Source organism: Schistocerca nitens, chromosome 9 (genome assembly GCF_023898315.1).
Source record: "Schistocerca nitens isolate TAMUIC-IGC-003100 chromosome 9, iqSchNite1.1, whole genome shotgun sequence".
In the NCBI taxonomy this organism is placed as follows: domain Eukaryota; kingdom Metazoa; phylum Arthropoda; class Insecta; order Orthoptera; family Acrididae; genus Schistocerca; species Schistocerca nitens.
In genome coordinates, this window is record NC_064622.1 from 345,877,663 (window position 1) to 345,896,109 (window position 18,447).

The 18,447-nt window shown below is 41.3% G+C and overlaps 1 non-coding gene across 1 annotated transcript; it reads left to right on the forward strand.

Moving 5' to 3' along the window:
- Positions 1-708: 708 nt before the first annotated feature.
- Trnai-aau (transfer RNA isoleucine (anticodon AAU)) lies at positions 709-781 on the forward strand. The gene has a single exon. It is a non-coding gene; the product is annotated as a tRNA-Ile (tRNA).
- Positions 782-18,447: the final 17,666 nt, after the last annotated feature.

Sequence of the window (18,447 nt, forward strand, 5' to 3'; positions counted from 1 at the left end):
AAAAGACTATGTAACATCAGTATGGCCTTATTTTAAAGTTGTTTTTGTAATGCCATTTAGCCTGAAGCTGAGGTTTACCTCGAAACATGTCGCTAAATAAATAATACAATAGTTGACAAAGTTTGTGACTGGTAGCGATAATTTAAAAAAACCTTTGCATATTTCATGAGACAGTCACGGTCGAAAAATAGTCAAATGGCTTCAAACCCTAATGAAGTTCTACGAAACGATGACTATGCCATCTATACTCTATGGCAGTTGTACTTGGACATTAACAGCTGGACATTAACAGCTGGAAATGAACAAAGCATATAACCTTCCAAAAGTTTCTAAGGAGTCAGCTGCCTACAGACTATCTGATATGATCAACCATCAGCCAAGAAGATGGACCTAAAATCATAAACGAACAGTTCATGAAGTATAGAAATAAACGGAGAGATCATGCCACAGAATGAATGAAATAGAACTCCTAAAATAATAATGAACTATCAATAAGGAAAATGCCAAAGATACACCTAGAAAGTGGTGGAGAGACCAAACAGCAATTAACCACAAACAAGAGAGGCACTGTACAAGGTGATGTAACAGAGAAATGCCTAACACTTGAGGAAAGAAGAAGTAGTACCATAGATACTTTATTATTCACTTAGTGAAACGCGCTGTTAGTATGGAACAGTACAAAAACAGTATGAAAACAATATAAATTGTGCGCGGATGGCGCAGTGGTCAGCGCATCTGCGTAATAAGCAGGATACCTGGATTCGAATCCCAGTCCGGCGCAAATATTCAACACTCCTCATTGATTTAAATCAGTGCCCAGTGGCAGCTAATATCATTAATTTGTTGTATGTGTATGAAGATGACGACTGAACCGTTGGTTATGGGATCGGCAAAATGCCTCGAGTAATAATAATAATGGGTAAGGGGACTACGTTAGTACAGTATGGATAATTTGATAATTTGGGTCTGACGGGAGGTGTCCGCGCAGTCTCCATGGCCGCTGTATCCTGATGACGCAGTAGTCAGCACATCTGCCTAGTAAACAGCAGACTCGGGTTCGAATCCTGGCCCAGCACAAATTTTCAACTTTCCCCATTGATTTAAATCAATGCCCTCAGGCAGCTAGTATCATTCATTCCTTTGAGTCCTGATTGACTCCTCTTTCCGCCATGTCCAAAAGAACAGACATCACAAAAACAGCGGAAATGGAAGAAAGAAATACTTGTTTTGTACATAAAACTGCCTTTTCCTACTGCTACTTGATTTATTTATCTCATACGCGTTTCGCCTTATCTTGTTCTAAGTCATCATCAGTGGAATCTACAAAGATACAGTTCTCTTAGTTTTGGGCTATTAAACAGTTCATGTCACGATTTTTTTTTTGTAAAAAGGTAATTACTTACGATTTGCCGATCTGTGTTTCATCACATCTGATCTGGAGGTCGCACTCCCGCTTTTGTTACTGTCATATAAGCACAACTTTGAGTTCTGACCTTCTTCGCACTGTTCACCATGTTTCTCACTCTTTTATGTAGTGTTCTATTGTTTTTTTTTCCACTCGATATAACTATTTCGCCAGACACTGCTTCTCACAACGTAAGTACTGCGACTCTATTACGTGTGTCCTCTTTGGCGTGTTTACCTACTTGTTGCTAACCTGGCGATGTATAAAGTATAGGTTCATCACTAACTTCTATTCATGATGTTTATACCGTGTGTCTGTATGAGAGAGAGAGAGAGAGAGAGAGAGAGAGTGTGTCTATGAGTTGGTGGTTTGAATTGTATGGTGTTGTACTAATGTTAGCGAGTGGTTGAAAACTTTGGTGACAGCTGATTTGACTTTTCGTTTCAATATTGTGTGGGGGTTGATGGATAAGTGAGTTGAAAGATATTGGGTGGTATTGTTATTATATTGGACAGTGTTATTATATTAATCCTCTTTGGGAGCGTTATTATATTATTTTATCTATTAGTGTAAATAATGAATTGCTTGGCATGAATACTTGGTCATTCAACAGGGATTTCCTTTCTGCTTTCGTTTTCTGTATGTGGTAATTTTCTTTCAGGGTTTGGAGGTGTTTTTTATTATTTATTCTAATTGTTTTAATGTCGTCTTCTCTGCTGGGTCATTTGTGGTCATGTACTTTTATGTGTTCTGCAAATGTGGAGTGGTTTGTCCCATATTTCCAGGCTTTCAAGTTTTCTTTGTATCTGGCATCAAATGTTCTACCTGTTTGTCCTATGTATCTGCCTTCACAAATGTTACACTGTAGTTGATATATACCTGCTTTCTGGTATATGTCTCTGTTTTTTGTCAGTTTTGGTGTGCATTTTTGTATAGAATTATCTGTTGTGTATGATATGTTTATTCCCTGTCTTTTGAAAATGTTGATGATTTTATGGATGAATTTGTGTTTGTATGTCATTGTGTACCATCTTGAGTTTTCTTTCATCTTTTCTGATTACCCTGTGTAGTTGTTATGGGACTGCATGTTTGTGTTTGGTTCTGTTGTGTTGTTGTCTGTGGTTTGGTGCTTTCTGCTTCGATTTTACTTTTGATTTTGTTGTATAGCTTTGTGACTGTGTTATTATTGTAACCATTATTTTGTGCTATCTGAGTTATTATGTCCAGTTCATTTTTGGTAGCTTTCTTTGGTGAGTGGTACTGTGTTGAGTCTATGGAGCATGTGTTGAAGTGCTGCTTGCTTTTGTGAGTGTGAGTGGTTCGAGGATCGGGGAATGATAATCTCCGTTGTGTGGGTTTACGGTAAATTTCAAACATATGCGTATTGTTTTGTTTTTGGTTGTTATATCTAGAAAGTTAATTTGGTTATTCTGCTCTCTTTCAATTCTGAATTTTATATTTTTATGTAGCTTGTTGATGTCAGTATCTAGTTTTTCAATTTTTGTTTGTGGTTCATCTATTAAGGAAAGAATGTCATCCATAAACCTGAACCAATATAATATGTTGTATTCTTTTTCTACTATTTTTGTGAAAACGATCTGTTCAAAGTAGTTTACAAAAATATTTGCTAAGGCTCCTGAAACTGGGAACCCCATTGGTAATCCATCTTCTTGTAAATAAAATTCATTATTGAATTGGAAGTAGTTTTGCTCTGTTATGAGCTTTATTAGTGTGCATATTTCCTTAATCTGTCCATCAGTAAGATGACTACAAGTTTTCAGGTTCTTATCTATGATTTCTATTGTTGCTGGTACTGGTATGTTGGAATGAATGCTTTCTATATCAAATGAGAGGAGTGTTGCTGTGTCTAGGATTTTTATATCTTTTATTTGTTGTATTAGCTGTGTAGTGTTTTCAATGGTTCGTCGTGTTGTACATATAAATTTTCAGACAGTAATTTTAACATGTAACCTGCCGGCTTGTAGCGTGGGGCTTTCTGGAATCCAGTAATGGCCTCACAGGAAGATTCGGTTTGTGGATTTTTGGTTGGCTTCGGAGGACAGGTGCAGTGGGATTGATTTCTTTTCTCTGTGTTATCCAGTACGATGTCAATATCTTTCAGAGTGTTTTCTACTTTTGCAACCAATTACGTCGTGTTTTCTTGTTATTCAGCGTCTTAAAAGCCGGTCTGAGTTGATTTGTTTCATGAAAGAAGAAAGTGAGTTTAGAGTCCAACACGCAGTTGACTCTGATTTGAGTGACGCATGAGAATCTCAGCTCAATTCGGCTGCTGTTAAACACGAGTCGGACGTCACGCCGGCTCATCGTCAACTGGAATTTATTTATAATCAGCACGAAATGTACATGACAATATCAGTATAAAATTCTTCACACAAAATAAGTGGCTGTAGATCCTTACCCACAATGCCTAACAAACAGCATATGACAATGAAAATCAGACACAATGGTTGACAGCTGCCGATTACAATAAATATATCAAACAGGTTGGACTTCCAGAGTTGCAATGAGAAAACATTTAATCGCAAGGCTACATGTAAAACCAAATTGCATTCACTATACACTACCCCACAAACAGTCTGTACCCAAATCCTCAAACATTCATCTGTGACACTGAGAATAAATTGACAAAATTCATGAATATTGTACAACAAAATTTAAACGGCTTGTTGGCGAGCAACATTGAGATGGACGAGAAAGACCCGCCCTCTTTCACCAGCTGCGTTGATAAACTGCTCCGATACCAAAGGGCTTCTTCATAGATTTACGGAAGTAAAAATCTTCCAAGCAAATAAAACCAAACGAAACTAAAATGAGCGCAACGAGACACGTGCTTAAAGTGCTCAGCGAATTCGACCTGACAACAGAACATTTTGTCTTATATTAAATACACGATCAGTTCAATGACATCTCTCCAGAAATTCACTGAAGAGAATATAACGAAGGAAAGGGTGAAACAAGCTTCGCAAAATCGTTTCACTGAACAAGATAGTACTACGGGTCATCCGTTCAGTCAATACACGAACACCAAAACAGCACTCCTAGATAATCAAACTTCATTACTCAACATAGGAAAGGCGACTACCGCTGATTGGATGCTACATAGAGTACGTGACAGAATAAACCCGTCTTCTAGCAGCAGACCACGATTTAAAGTCTGCTTAAACTTTGCCCATAATTCCGCAATGTTTATCTGACGAGAACTAATTCACTAAACAAGATGCTAACAACGCGTTAACTGCTCTTTCTAGCAGAAACATTCTCCTAGCCTTCTTAAGTGATTTATAAATTTCCTATAGTCATGGTTGCTGTAATGACATGATCACTTATCCCCGTTTCAGTGCTAACGTTGTCGACAAGATCAGGCTATTTGTAGTTACAAGGTCTAAGATATTTGCACTGCTTGTGGGTTGCCGAACTAGCTGCTCAAGACAGCTTTCAGAAAACTTGTTCAAAAGTACTTTGTATGACTGTGTCTCTACCCCCTGCAATGGATCCAAACACATCTCAGTCTGTACTCGGTAGGTTACAGTCGCCTCGAACTGGGAATTTACGCGCTAATGATCATAGACATTCTTTGAATTACTCTATAATTATCAAAGCAGGATCAGATGGCCAGTAAAAATATCCAAAAATTAACTTGGTTTCACCTAAACATGTTATACGCAACCAGAGAACTTCACTACACTCCCAACGTCGATCTCAATAAAGACGTTTTGTCAACTGAAATGAACACTCCCCTTCCTATGGTCTCTAATCTGTCTTTCCGATATGCGTATCATGGCTCGCTACATATCTCAAAGCTTTCCACTTCGGGTTTCAGCCAAGTTTAGGCCCCGAAAATAATTTGAGCGCTAGAGTTTTCCTGGAGGACAGTAAATTCGGGAACTTTGTCACGAACACATCGACAATTTACTGATAAAATTTTGACAGTTGAAGTGTTTGTACTCTGAACGCGGTCTGACCTCCCTTGCTGTGTATCGACTGGCGAGTGTTCATCAGAGTACCTCAAACTACCGCCTAGCCTAAAAAACCCTCATGTGCACTCCACAAGTACTCTGCTATCAGGGTAGTTGCTTCCTTTGTGTAGTGCACCAATGACCTATCAAAGGGAGTCTTATAAATCCCAAACCGATATTGTAAGTTTAGAAATCTGCAGCCGAGACCGTCACAGAGTCGACGAATCCTTCGGTTGAGAGTCTCCACTCACCTCCAAACCAAAGGACTCTGATCAACTCCGGGAACAACGTTGCAAATTGCGAGTTCTGCTTGCTGCCAGCAGCCTTCATCCCTACCCCTAGCCGCCTTTATGAGCTGAGAATAGCTCAGAAACCACGCGACATGCGTCGTTGATGCCGGCTTGAGCCACAGCTTGCGGAAGACTGCAAACTGCACGCTCGATAGGGCAGGCAAGGCTGCCTCCACATTTCGGATGAGCCCCCCCCCGGCAGACATACCGAGTGAACATTATCTTTCTTTTCAGCCCTGAACGCTTTCTACCTATGGGGCTCCACAACGTGCCTAACTAGTAATCTGAAAAAGCGGCCATCTATCGAAAGGGTCAACGGGCGAAGCCAGGCGGCCCGTCTCCACATTGGCCCTCCTCCTCTAGAGTCGCGAACGCCTTGCACCCGCCGCTCATTCTGCTGCGAGGGCGGATCCACCGCGTCGGGTACACTAGGAGGTGCCTAGGTAGGCCGGTATTACACTATCAAATTTCTTTGTCAAAGATTTGATCAAAGATGTGATCCAATATTCCGTCCAATATATTTGACAAAGATCTTTGACGTAGCGCTACAAGGGGTATTACACTGTCATCAAATTTTTCGTAAAAGTTCAAGATGGCTGACAACAATTTGTTATTAACCGCAGCAGTTCTACGTACTCCAATTGCATTGTGTGCACATGCGGAAAAGAAGTGGGGGGAAAAAATGGAACCATACATGCGAGGTTGACAGTCTTAAAAGTCCTGGGATTACAACTTGATAATAAATTCAGTTGGGAGGAGCACACCACAGAACTGCAGAAACGCTTTAACAAATCTGTATTTGCAATTCGAGTGTTAGCAGACATAGGCAACATAAAAATGAAAAAGCTTGCATACTTTCATTCCATAATGTCATATGGGATAATATTTTGGGGTAAATCTTGAAGTCAAACAAAAGTTTTCAAGGTCCAAAAGCGTGTAATACGTATTATTTGTGGAGTAAATTCACGGACCTCCTGCAGAAACCTCTTCAAAGAACTGGGTATACTAACTACTGCCTCTCAGTATATTTACTTCTTAATAAAATTTGTCGTAAATAATATATCTCTTTTTCCAACAAACAACTCAGTTCATACATACAATACCAGGAACAAAAATGATCTGTACAAGGACTTAAAAGCACTTACTTTAGTTCAAAAGGGGGTCCACTACTCAGGAACACTCATCTTCAATAATTTGCCAGGAAACATAAAAAATTTAGTTAGAAATAAAGATCAGTTTATCAGTTTAAAAGGAGCCTGAAAGACTTACTACTGGCCAACTCCTACTCCATTGGCGAAATTTTTAATAGAAACAAATGATGTATTGTATTTATTCATACTATTAGTATTTTTATTTCAGCTTAAAAAAAATCGACATGTTCCACATCCACGAGGATCTCCTCAGCACGGATCTATGGAACGAAAAACTAATCTAATCTGGGTGAAGCCGTGGGTTTTACGACGACACGATAAAAGCATTCAACAAAACTTGTTACGTGGGCTTACAGTGGAAGACGTCAAGTCGTACATCAATTACTTAAGAATGGATGAGCATACATTTCTGTATGTGCTCAATGAAGTGTATCCTCATATCACAAAGCACAATTTTCACTTAAGAACTGCTACATCTTCAGAAGACAGGTTCACTATAACACTCCGATTCCTTGCTACAGGAGAGGGTTATGTTAGGTTAGGTTAGGTCTCCAATCTTCTTAATCTATTTTTGTATTCAGGGTGCCTCACGTTGTAAAGCGCCTCATCAGCTTCAGACATCTCTATTAATTCTGTAGTCGTCGGCACACACCAATTTTATTTACCGGCAATGGTTATAAAAACACTACAGACGACAGAACGCTGCAGCGATGCTAGCGCTCCGCGTGGTAACATATCGCATAGCAGTGAACAGAAGACAAGCGATTTCTTTGATCAAATATACGGCCTCGGCCTAGATTTGATCAAATATTGGACGACATTTGTCAAAGATCCCTATTACACTATCAAATATCTTTGACAAAGATATTGGACAAAGATATTGGACAGTGTAATACCGGCCGTAGCAGAGCTCGAGGGCGAAACAAGCAGCATCTGAGCTGCCTCATGTAGCGCGCCACCGCTACACCCCGAGACAGCAGCCTGAAGGTGACTAGCCGTAGCCAAAAGCGCATTCACTGTTCGTAAACTGCGGCCGGTTCCTCCTGCGTCTGCACACAGCATGCACACATTCTACCCGTCCTAAACTAACTGAAGAAATAAACTATAAAAACAGACAAATGGTTCAAATGGCTCTGAGCACTAAGTGACTTAACATCTGAGGTTATCAGTCCCCTATACTTACAAGGGAACCTCCCCATCGCACCCCCCTCAGATTTAGTTATAAATTGACGCAGTGGATAGGCGTTGAAAGACTGAACACAGATCAATCGAGAAAACAGGAAGAAGTTGTGTGGAACTATGAAAAAATAAGCAAAATATACAAAATGAGTAGTCCATGGGTAAGATAAGCAACATCAAGGACAATATAATCTCAGAAGTGCCGTGGTCTCGTGGTTAGAGTGAGCAGCTGCGGAGTGAGAGGTCCTTGGTTCGAATCCTCCCTTGGGTGAAAATTTTACTTTCTTTATTTTCGCAAAGTTACGATCTGTCCGTTCATTCATTGACGTCTCTGTTCACTGTAATAAGTTAAGTGACTGTGTTTTGCGACCGCACCGCAAAACCGTGCGATTAGTAGACGAAAGGACGTGCCTATCCAATAGGAACCGAAAACATTTGATCGCACGGTCATAGGTCAATGTACGGCATGTGCGTCACATGACAGGAATATGTTGTCGACCCACCTAACTTGCACACTTATCGAATGGGTAAAAAGATTCTTCTACCTTGCCCGATTTAGGTTTTCTTGTGGATGTGATAATCACTCCCAAAAAAGTGATGAAAACATAAGAGCATACAATGTAGACTTTCACGGCCGGTATTGACTTCACTTAAAACTTCCGGGCTGATAGGCCGTGGTCGAAGTATAAAACTGTCTCCTAACGTTTCGTCTCCGACTGCGGGAGACATCATCGGAGGTAAAGCGGCGAACTGCGAAGAGGACTCGAGGAGGCGCTGATTATATAGGCAGTACAGAGGGCGCCACTGTCGATCACGTGGCGTCGGCTATGAGATTGTCTCTGGTAATGCCAACATTCTCGAATGAAAGTAATCCATCGTCACGCTTGCGGTGCAACACTGACATCCAAATTTTATCCAGTTTAACACCTTCGTCTTTCCTGTTAAAATTATTACGATGTTTATCAATCTCGATAGCCTCTCTATACAAGCGTGCATAATAATGCGAGGTTTTTGATATGACGCTCGTCTCGCTGAATTTTATTTCATGATCACCTTCCTGGTAAACATGTTCCGCTACGGCCGATTTATCCGTGTGACCTAGGCGGCAATTCCTCTTATGTTCGACAAGACGGGTGTTCACACTTCTCTTTGTGGTACCGATGTAAACCTGTCCACAACTACAAGGAATTTTATACACCCCCGGTGTAGCCAAAGGGTGCCGTGCATCTTTTGCCGACCTTAAGAATTCTTTTATTTTCCTAGTAGGTCTGAAAATAGTTTCCACCCCATACTTGCCTAAAACTTTCCCAATGCGATCTGTGATCTTGCTAATGAACGGAAGAAAAACTTTGCCCATGGACGACTGTTGTTCGTCGTTACTCCTGATTCTCTGCCTAGAGCGAAGTGCTCGATCTATATCATTGCTAGAAAAGCCATTCTTCACGAAAGCTGACCGTAGATGTTCAATCTCATCTTTTAAATAAACAGGTTCACAAAGTTTGTGCGCCCTGTCTACCAAAGTTTTCATTACACCTCTTTTTTGTCTAGGGTGGTGGTTTGAATCTTTGTGTAGATAACGATCAGTATGTGTGGGCTTTCTATACACCTTATGGCCCAACGTTCCGTCCGGTCGTTTAATCACAGACACATCCAGGAAGTTCAATTGCCCATTCCTTTCTGTCTCCATAGTGAACTGGATTTTCGGATTAATGCTGTTTAAATGTGTCAGGAAGGCATCCAAATCCTCTGCTCCGTGTGTCCATACTACGAACGTGTCATCGACATATCGATACCATCTGGCTGGTCTCTTACTGGCCATCTGCAACGCCCGTTGTTCAAAAGTCTCCATAAATAAGTTAGCCACAGCAGGACTGAGAGGACTACCCATAGCCACCCCGTCAATCTGTTCATAAAAGTCACTATTGTATTGAAAGTAGGTTGTGGTGAGGCAGTGTCGGAATAATGCCACAATATCGGTGGAAAAAATATCCGCTATGCATAAGATAGCTTCGTTTACCGGAATCATGGTAAATAACGACACAACGTCAAAACTGACGAGGATATCATCCGGGCCCACGCTCGTTTCCTTTAACTTGTCAATGAAGTGAGCTGAATTTTTAATATGACTGTCCGTCCTACCAACATAAGGCTGCAGCATTGAGGCAAGGTGTCTAGCTAACTCGTGTGTTGGTCCGCCTATAGCACTGACAATTGGCCTCAACGGAATCCCAGGTTTATGAACTTTGGGTAAGCCATAAAGTCTAGGTGGGTACGCTTCTGTTTTACAAAGCAGCTTCTTATCGTCGGAGCCAAATGAAGACGCTTTCACCAGTCGATTTGTCATTCTTAAAATCTTCATAGTCGGATCTTTCTGGAGCTTTTTGTAATTGGAGGGAACCAACATATCATTGATTTTTCCATGATAGTCCTCACTGTTCAGTATGACGGTGGCATTACCTTTATCTGCATTAAGAACAATAATGTTTTTATCTCCATTTATATCCCTCAGCGCCTTCCTTTGAGCCTGCGACAAATTACTTTTAGGTGGCTTACATGTGCGTAAAATCCTAGCCGTTTCCATCCTAATTACGTCAGCGGACTGCTGTGGAAGCTGACGGATACCGGCCTCAATATTTGCTACAATATCCTCGAGTCCTCTTCGCAGTTCGCCGCTTTACCTCCGATGATGTCTCCCGCAGTCGGAGACGAAACGTTAGGAGACAGTTTTATACTTCGACCACGGCCTATCAGCCCGGAAGTTTTAAGTGAAGAAAACATAAGAGTTTGTCACATAAACTGCAACAAATGAATGCAACAGTTTCACAGTCGCACAGTTTTCCCTGTGCTCTGTCAAAACATATGTTTTTTACGTTTTCAAATGTTTCCGTGTGTAGACCGTCAAATCCTGCATATGTCCAAGCAAATCTAAACATGTCCTGGAATTTTGGAGAGCGAAGTTGATTATGTGTGAGTGCCTGAACTTTAATAATTGTCTGAAAATAAAAAATTAAACTTTTCACTCGTGGGAAGATTTGAACCAAAGACCTCTCGTTTCGCAGTTGCTCACGCTAACCACGGGACCATGGCGCTCGCAAGCTGATACTTTCCTAGATGTTGCATACCTTGCGCATGGCCTACCCAGTTTGTATATTTTGCTTATTTTTTTCATAGTTCCACACAACTTCTTCCTGTTTTCTCGATTGATCTGTGTTCAGTTTTCCAAGGCCTATCCGTGTGCCAACTTATAACTAAATCTGAGGGGGGTGCGATGGGGAGGTTCCCTTGTTAGAACTATTTAAACCTAACTAACCTAACGACATCACACACATCCATGCCCGAGGCAGGATTCGAACCTGCGACCGTAGCGGTCGCGCGGTTCCGGACTGTAGCGCCTAGAACTGCTCGGCCACTCCGGCCGGCTGTCCTGCTGGAATTGCCCAAGTCTGTCGGAATCCACGATGGACATGAATGGGTACAGGTGATCAGACATGTTGCTTACGTACGTGTCATCAGTCAGAGTCGTATCTAGATGTATCAGGGATCCCATATGATTCCAACTGCACTCGCCATGCACCATTACAGAGCCTCCACCAGCTCGAACAGTCTCCTGACAAGGAGGATCCATCGATTCATGAGGATGTCCCCATACTTGTACGCGTCCATCCGCTCGATACAATTTGACAAGATTCGTCCGACCAGGCAACAGTCCAATGTCGATGTTGACAGGCTCAGGCGAAACATAAAGCTTTGTATCGTGCAGTCATCAAGGGTACACAAGTGCGAATTTGGCTCCGAAAGCTCATATCAATGCTGTTTCATTGAATGATTCGCACGCTAACACTTGTTGATGGCTCAGCATTGAAATCTGCAGCAATTTGCGGAAGTGTCGCACTTCTGTCACGTTGAACGATTCTCTTCAGCCGTCTTTGGTCCCATTGTCGCAAGATCTTTTCCCGGCCGCAGCCATGGCGGAGACTTGGTATTTTACTGGATTTGTGATATTGACGGTACACTCGTGAAGTGGTAGTACGGGAAAATCCCCACTTCATCGCTACCTTGCAGATGCTGTGCCCAATCGCTCGTGGGCCGACTAATTCCACGTTCAAACTCACTTAAATCTTGATAACGTGCCATTGTAGCAGCAGTAACTGACCTGACAACTGTCTTTACATAGGCGTTCCCGACCGCAGCGCCGTATTCTGCCCATTTACATATCTCTGTATTTGAATACGCATGCCTATAACAGTTTCTTTGGCGCTTCAGTGTATATTATTATTAAATTTATGTGCTCCGTTGCGTTTTTGGGTCCGTATGTTAAAGTACTGTAGGGACTTTGATATAGGCTTCGCTAACAAACCCTTGTTTCAATATTACTTGATTAGATCTTCTCAGTCCGGGACCTTTATGGATGGTTTAATAAAGAAAGTAGAAAAGTCTCAAGAACAGCGGCGCATTACGTTGGGGTGAATTGAGAAAGCTTGAAGGCTTCACTGAGATGGTTAGGCAACTGCAGTGGTACACGCTACTAGTGCAGTTTACGAACTATGCAAGACAACCATCATGTGACGTTGGAACTTCCTTCTCCCGCTATCGTGCATTGTTCCGAGACAACAAACATAGGCTTATGACAGAAAACTTTGAGATAACTTCGCGTTTCATTGTAACATCGAGTTGTTTCAACCCACCACTGCGTCAGCATGATTGGTGAGTGATTTTTTAACATCAATTTTTACAGTTTTGTAGTGCTGAAACCAAATATTTTGCATTTTTATACAAACTTTTAACATTTTTCCTACATAAAAAAATTAAATTTTTAAAAAGTTTATAGCACATAAGAACCCGTTCTCTACTAATCAATATTCGAATTTACTGTTCACATATACAGCCAGTAACTAAATGTTCATCATATGCCCTCATCGGACTTTGTAAATCGAATAACAATAATTACCAACCAGTTACCTTTCTTCATCAGGAACCATAAGGAAAAAGTGCAGATTACTGTGTTGCCATATCCTGTCTGAGTCAATCGTGTCCGTGCCAAAAATACATTCACGAGAGTTCATGGCATAATTCCTCTTAGTTTTATAGTCGTTTACTGTGCTACACTCAATTAATTGTTCACGATGTTAATTTTATCAGTGAAACTGTCAGTTTGTGTTTAATAATTCGCTTACTTGCAAACAGACTTTTGTTTCTGTATGTATATGAATCACAAACAGTTACGTACTCTTGTAAAAAGGTACCGGTTGACTAAATTATGGCAGAACATTTTGCATTAGTACATCAATGAATTAAACTATATCCATTTTTTAATTCTGTAACCTCAAAAGTAGAATTTATCTGTCGAACAGATATTTTTCCACAGCTCTTTATCAATATGGCCGCTCAAGAACCAAGAATTTTCTGCGCTGTTCGCTGTTTCTTGTTGGTACGTTACATTAATCGTAGGTGCCATATTTTCGACGTACAAAACTTCATCATTCATTATTTTGTTTGTTTTTCTCATATTGATAACATCTGCAAAAATGATTCGTTCTTCCACCTAATTCGAATAAAGTGATCACATAGATCAGGAACAGTAAACGAACTGGGTTGTACCCTGTGGAACGCTTACCTTAATATCTTTGCATTTAGAGGTGCGCCCCGTGAATTACGTGATATCGTAGTATAACTACGCCCCTGTTAGTTGGTAAGAGCTAAATAAAGCGTCTGCTGAACTCCTATGCTATAAGAATATAATTTCTCTGACAATACTGCGGCTGACACAAACACCTTGGATAAAAAAAAAATGACTCTGAGCACTATGGGACTTTAACATCTGTGGTCATCAGTCCCCTAGAACTTAGAACTACTTAAACCTAACTAACCTAAGGACATCACACACATCCATGCCCGAGGCAGGATTCGAACCTGCGACCGTAGCAGTCGCGCGGTTAAACACCTTGGATAAATCGCAGAAGATACAAGTTGGTGATATTTCAATATTTAAACACTTTATTACGAACCTATGAATGGTTAAAAAGCTGCGTCTGTACAAAAGACCTTTCAAAATGCAAACAGCGATCGGCTGAATGTTCCATCATTGCACAGGTGGCTGAAAGCTCTTCAGTAAATTAACTTCTCAAAAACATTAGAGAATGATGCAAGTAGGGAAACCTGCTGGAAGTTACTGTGGTACAATTTAATCTGTTGGAAAAATGAGTCTGCGTGAATTAAACATACAAATTACCTTTGTAGATTGTTGATGATTTCTTGGCTCAAAAAATGGTTCAAATGGCTCTGAGCACTATGGGACTTAACAAATGGTTCAAATGGCTCTGAGCACTATGGGACTTAACAAATGGTTCAAATGGCTCTGAGCACTATGGGACTTAAGGTCATCAGTCCCCTAGAACTTAGATCTACTTAAACCTAACGAACCTAAGGACATCACACACATCCATGCCCGAGGCAGGATTCGAACCTGCGACCGTAGCGGTTGCGCGGTTCTAGACTGAAGCGCTTAGAACCGCTCGGCCACACCGGCCGGCCGATGATTTCTTGTTCCAGTTCGAACGTAATTTGTATCTTTCAAAAGAGAAAATCCGTTTTCGCACTGATAACGGTGCTGAGTTTCCATTAAGTACAATTTATGGGTTTCAATTTAAGAATGGCGTATTTCTTTCAAGTGAGGTCAAGAGGTTGCAATACTTGGCTGTGTCTACCGTTACCTGCCGATGACGCACAGGTCACAACCGTTGGTAACTATGAAGTGTCTTATTTTGCAGTGAAAAATATTATTGAAGACGAAAATCACTATTAAATCTGCAACATGAGCGTTAAATTAATACGTTAAAACATTCTTAAGAGAAAAAGTGTGGATCCGATATTAGTAAACGGTTGGCCTCTTAGCAACAAACAATCCTCAGCTAATAACGCACATCAGAAAGATACAGAGATTAGTGGACACAGGGTTCTCGGAGCGTGATTGAATATTGTAACCCAAAACTCCGCCAAAATTAAACGAAAAATATACCTACTCAAAGAAGAAAATAAAATTCACTTGACGCTCTCCTGAGAGACAATTTCCACTTCTTCTGTATTAACAATGTAAGTGTATACTAGATGTGGCTTGAATTTAGACAAACAGTATTGAGAGATTTATACCACATAAATTAACAAACAACGGAGCTGGTCTCCCATGGTACTCAAAATGGGTGAGAACAATGTTGCAGAAACAACGAAAAAAGCATGTCAAATTACAACGAAAACAAAATGTCCAAGATTGGCAAGCTTTTACAGACGCTCGAAATATGAGAGATGCTTGTAATAGTTTCTACAACGAAACTTTGTCTCGAAACCTGGCAGAAAATCCGAGACATTCTGGTCTTATGTAATGTATACCAGCGTCAAGACACGATCAATGACTTGTCTGCGCGATAGCAATGGAAATACTATCGACGACAGTGCTGAAAAGCAGAATTACTAAACACACCCTTTCGAAATGCCTTAACAAAATCGCGTCTTCCGGTCCAGACTGTAAACAAATTAGATTCCAGCTGATGCAATAGCTCCGCATTTAGCAATCATATACAACCATATCGCTCGACAAAAGAACTTACCCAAAGACTGGAAAGTTGCACAAGTCATACCAATATTTAAGAAAGGTAGCAGGAGTAATCCACTAAGTTACAGGCCCGTGTCACTAACGACAACATGCAGCAGGATTTTGGAGCGTATATTGTGTTCGAACGTTATGAATTATCTCGAAGAGAACTGTCTATTAACACATAGTCAACACGGACTTAGAAAACATCGTTCTCGTGAGACACAACTAGCTATTGACAAGGGATTTAAAATTGATTCCATATTTATAGATTTCCAGAAGGTTTTTGAAACTGTACCACACAAGCGGCTTGTAGTGAAATTGTGTGCTTATGGAAAATCGTCTCAGTTATGTGACTGGATTTGTGATTTCCTGTCAGAAAGGTCACAGTTCGTAATTATTGACAGAACGTGATCGAGTAAAACAGAGGTGATTTCTGGCGTTCCCCAAGGTGGTGTTAGAGGCCCTCTCTGTTCCTTATCTATATAAAAGATTTAAGAGACAATCTGAGCAGCCGTCTTAGGTTGTTTGCAGATGATGCTGTCGTTTATCGTCTAGTAAACTCATCAGAAGATCAAAACAAATTGCAATACGATTCAGAAAAGCTAACTGTATGGTGTGAAAATTGGCAACTGACGCTCAGTAATGAAAAGTGTGAGGCCATCCATATGAGTGCTAAAAGAATTCGTTAAAGTTTGATTACACGATAAATCGGTCAAATCTAAAGACCGTAATTTCAACAAAATACGTAGGAATTACAATTACGAACAACTGAAACAGAAAGAACACATAGAACATATTGCGGGGAAGGCAAACCGAAGACCGTTTTATTGGCAGACTACTTAGAAAATGTAACAGATCTACTAAAGAGACTGCCTGCACTATGCTTGTCTGTCCTCTTTTGGATTACTGCTGCGCTGTTTGGGATCCTTACTACATAGGATTAACGGTGTACATCGACAAAGTTCAAAGAAGAGCAGTACGTTTTGTAATATCGTGAAAGAGGGGAGAAAGTGTCACTGACATGATACAGGGTTTGGGGTGGACACATTAAAACAACGGCGTTTTTCGTTGCGGCGAAATGTTCTAGCGAATTTCAATCACCATCCTTCTCCTCCGAGTGCGAAAATATTTTTTTGACGCCAGGCTACATCGGGAGAAACGGTCAACATAATAAAATAAGGGAAATCAGAGCTCTCACGGAAAGACAGGTGTTTGTTTCTTCCACTCACTTTACGAGATTGGAATAATAGAAAATTATTGTGAAGGTGTATCGACGAACCCTCTGCCAAATACTTAAGTGTGATTTGCGGAGTATCCATGTAGATGTATATGTAGATGTAGATATTACCAAAAGGCTACTTAACGAAATGTTCCTCACATAAAACCAAAATTTATACATTTTGGGAAAATTTGATCAGATGGGTTACGACATTTAATACGATCTATCGGATTACAACTTTTACGGCTGCAGTGGAATCATACGGTTTGCTATCTGATGACTATAGGTGAAAAAGTACGCAGAATATCAGCTGACGTGACGTTGGGGAATACAGCTGTTGAATGTGTTTGTATATACACTTAAACAGTAGAGGCCCCCTCGAGAATACCACTAACGATAAGCCGACATTGTTTGCAAGCTCCTTTTTAATCCGAGGCACGGTGACATCCTGGGTGGGGATATAACAATGATGGAGATGAATTAAAAGCCAGCGATTTTTTATCCAGTTTCTGACTGTCATCCTTCTAACAGCTCATTACGTTTTGTCCAGCGTTTCATTCAAGTCATACGAAAGATATGATCTTCCGATTTCGGTGTTGACCTTTGCGTTCTACGTTAATTAGCCACGTATTCCAGTGAGAGGACATTTTAAAATTCTCAGTGAAGGTGGGCGGATGTGACCGAGGGTGTTGTCCTACTGTGGGGCCGTAGAGAGCCTCTTTACTGTTTTATTCACGCATATTTTTCGTTGTCACAGCTTCAACGTCACATCTTCCTGTGATCACGCCACAGGTCCGTGCAAAATAGGAGCGCCACTTCGGATCACTTCCAGATTTCGTCGAATGGTTTTGAACAGTCCCTATCGGTTACAACCTCTACGCCATTGTAAAAATTGCGGTTGCGCTGCGCTTCACACAAGTGCGCTCACGTTGTATGGGAATGCAGCCGCACAGTGTCTTTAGAGAAGTACTGAAATGCCCGAGGATATCAGCAGTGTCAAAACGTGGGAAGAACGGCTTCCGGTTTCTCATCGCAGTGCGAACTGTCGTTTTCGAGCGCGAAATTTGTGGCAGTTAGTGTCCCGGGGAAAGTGGTCGTTTCATTTATTTTTGCCACTGCCGATTCTGAGCGGCTGTGTGTCTTGAATATTTTCCTCGCCCATTCACAAGAAAAGCGCGCGATTTCAACGCTGAACGTCGCGGTTCTGACCTCCGTCGCAGAGACGTCAAAAAAGGGGGCTGAAGTGTGGTAAGAGGGAGAGTGGCGATCCTCCCATCGCGTGGTGTTTGACAGAGGTGTGGTGAAATTTATGCCCCTTACGGGGCAGGTCCGGCCGCCTTGGTGCAGGTCTTATTACGTTCGACGCCACATTGGGCGACCTGCGCACCCGATGGGGATGAAATGATGGTAAAGACAACACAACACCCTGTCCTTGAGCGGACAAAATCCCCGACCCAGCCGGGAGTCGAACCCGGGCCCCTTAGGACGGCAGTCCGTCACGCTGACCATTCAGCCATCTGTGTGGAGCATTTATGCCAATGTAATGTCATTAACCCACATTAAGCATCACATGAACTTCAGAGCTGTGGGTTTTATTTCGCAAGTGTCGACAGCTTACTCTTTGAAGCGTCGTCGATC